Source organism: Neofelis nebulosa, chromosome 9 (assembly GCF_028018385.1).
Source record: "Neofelis nebulosa isolate mNeoNeb1 chromosome 9, mNeoNeb1.pri, whole genome shotgun sequence".
In the NCBI taxonomy this organism is placed as follows: domain Eukaryota; kingdom Metazoa; phylum Chordata; class Mammalia; order Carnivora; family Felidae; genus Neofelis; species Neofelis nebulosa.
Window position 1 is genome coordinate 115,782,561 of NC_080790.1, and position 3,287 is coordinate 115,785,847.

Genomic DNA, 3,287 nt, shown 5'->3' on the forward strand with positions numbered 1-3,287 from the left:
CAGCGCCTGGCTGTTTCAGCCCCAGACAAAGGAGCCTTTTGGACACTAAGTCCAGGTGATCTCCCTGGCGCCAGTGCTGTACTAATCCTCTTGGTGCCCCAGGGGACAGGCCAGCCTCATGGCCACCAGGGTCTGGCTGGTCTCGGGACTGAGGAGGGCACAGAGCCTCAGGCGACTGAGAGAACCACCTTCCTGTGTGCACCGCCCTCTATAGTTTACAGTGCACCCGGTGGGGAGTGAGAGCATGCATGGTCCGTTCCCTACACTGGTGTCTGTGCCTGTGCTGGCTGGCAGTGGGGCACACTCCTGGTTCGCCAGAGCCACACCATATCACATGGGCTGTCGAAGGTGCTGGGTGGGCCAAGGAAGGGGGGCAGGCTTGGGGTTGTCACAGAAAGCTTTGCAGAGCAGCTGACATTTCTGTATGACTATGATCAGTGGAGTCTAGAGAAGGGTGTTCTGTGGCAAATATTGCACGTGCAAAGGCCCAGAGACGGGGAACAGAGGTGGGGAGTGGAGAGAGGAGCAGACTTACCTTGGATGCCAAGGAAGGGACCTGGGCTGTGTCCCAGCAGGTCTTGGAGGGGCAGTGGCTGCCTCTGGAGGCGTTGCCTGGGAAGGGGCAAGAGGGAACATTCTGGGGTGATGGAAAGTTCTATATTGAGACAGGGGTGTGGGCTCCATCGTTGAATAAAATTGTCAAAGTTCAACAAATAAACACTTGGGACTTGTGCATTTCACTGTCTGTAAGCTTTACACCCAAAGAAAACAATCGCAATGACATACGTATTGAAGTGTTTACGGGGAAATGTACCGTTCCCTGCAGTTTACAGTTCTTCCAAATTCACTGTATGTGTGAACAGTTCATAATGAAATATTGGGAGAAAAATCTTCAGGTCAAAAGAAGCCCATCTACTTGTTCCCTTCACACCAGCCCCAAGTTTGGAGAGTCAGCTCTATATACATCTCCCTGAATCTTCAAATCAGTCCTGTGAAGCAGGTGTTATACCCATTTAGCAGATGGAAACAATGAGAAGCAAGAGAAGGGAAGTGGCTGGCCCAAGGTCATGTGGCGAGTTGGGGGTTGAGCTGAGTCTGAATCTGAGTTAGCCTGCTGCTGAGTCCAGTCTGGGGGCACTTCCTGGCTGCCCAGGCCATCTGGAGTGGCAACCAGATGCAACTGTAGGTGTTTTTGGTTCCCCCACGTGGGGGCCTAGCTGGAGTCTCCAGTAACGTGTCTGGACCAGGGGCTGATAAACCTCAGCTCATGTGACACCATCCGGGAGTGAGTGAACGTAGCTCTCAGAATTAGCCACAAACCGCAGCTATTTGTGGTTTTGGAGCTCAATGTCTGATTTGCAGAGCAAAAAACTCTCGTAATTACATGGTGTTTCCCTCTCTAGGTCTGGACTCAGACCCAGCTGCTATATAAGGCCAGCCTCTGAATAGATTCAGGCAAAAGCAGAGGGCCTGGTGAACAGGACCTCTCAAGACTGAGCTGCCAGGACCTTGCAGGGTAAGGAGGAGCCCCTTCCCTATTCAGTGTCTGGGCAGTGGGGAGGCTGAGGCCTCAGGAAGCAATGAGGAGAGTCTCAGACTGGAAACCTGCCTGCGTAACCCCTCTCTGAGCCTCTTCTGTCTTTCCTATAACATGGACATAGAAAAGCCTCTCAGGGAGGCTCTGAAAAGGGCCTGAGTCACCCCAGTGACCTGAGTTAACAGAGCTGCATTTACAATTCTCAGGGATTTGGGGTATCTGGTGCCTTTGCTATTTCTCTGAGACTCCTCAGCTGCTTGCCAGATCTCCCTCCATTGGTGCCATCTTTTTAACCGAAGGTGATGATCCCTCTTTGAACAGAGAACTTTCTGGGTAGTGGGTTAGGATGAGGTAAGGAAACCAGAAAAAGATTTTTTTGCACATATTAACCCTTCATATTCTAGTATAAATGAGTGCTTCCAATATTCTGGGAGTAGATGGAGTGGGGAAAAAACCTGGAGGCTTTGGAAAAGGGAAGAGGGTGCATAAGTGGAGGGTGCTGAAGCCAATGATTTTACAATGTGGCCCAGAGGAGAGTCCATGGTGCTCTGAAGCTGATGACTAGGTAGACTGAGTTGACAGTGTGAGAGAAGTGGGTGAGGGCATGGAGGCAGCAAAATAAGGTTTCTTAAAGACTGAGCAGCTTATCCCAAAATGCATGCTTCCTCGCTCCCAATCGATAACACTCCACACCGACTTCTTTTTTTTTTTTAATGTTTATTTATTTTTGAGAGAGAGAGAGAGAGAGTGTGAGCAGGGGAAGGGCAGAGAGGGAGGGAGACACAGAATCCCAAGCAGGCTCCAGGCTCTGAGCTGTCAGCAGAAAGCCTGATGTGGGGCTCGAACCCATGGACCACAAGATCATGACCTGAGCCGAAGTCGGACGCTTAACCGACTGAGCCACCCAGGCACCCCCCACCCACTTCTTAGGGGTCTAAAATAATAGTGCCAAAACAGTAACAGTAACTGCTGTTTATTGCCTACTACGTACCAGAAACAGTGTGTTAGTGATTAGGAGGCAGAGGTTCGAAAAGGTAAACTCTCTTGTCTAAGGATTAGAACCCAGATAGCTCTGATCCAGAGCTCTTAATCTCAAGTACCTGGTAGAGAACTGTCTCCTTCAAAGAGGTAGGAGTGATTTTTGGCTGGATGGATGCATGAAATTGTGGCTAGATGAATGTGTTGATAGACGGATGAACTGATAAGAGGATGGATGGATGGATGGATGGATGGATGGATAGATGGATGGATTTATGAAGGGGTGGATGGGTGGACAGAAGGATGGATGGACAGATGGATGGAAGGAAGGAAGGAAGGAAGGACAGATGAAAGGAAGGAAGGAAGGAAGGAAGGAAGGAAGGAAGGAAGGAAGAGTGGATGGGAGGATGGATGGATTGGTGGGTGAACAGATGGGTAGATGCTGGAGAGATTCTCCCTAGAGTCTGCCTGCTGTGAGTTTGCTATTTTGGTTGGAGTCCTCATGACCTCTCTCCCTGATGCTCCATTCGGAAATTTCATCCTGGGGGATAATCAGACATCCATGTTTCTAGGACAGTTTGGTTAATGGGTCTGCTCTGTGTCTCCAGATTCATTTCATTCATTCAACTTAGAAGATGGCATTGGGAATTCTGGACCCTGCCCCGTATGTCCCTGAGCCTCGGGATCCCGATACGATTCTTGGCAGGGAGTACCTAGCTCCACCTGCTTCCAGGGTGGTGACTCTGATGCACTGTCTCCTCAGCAGGGAAGC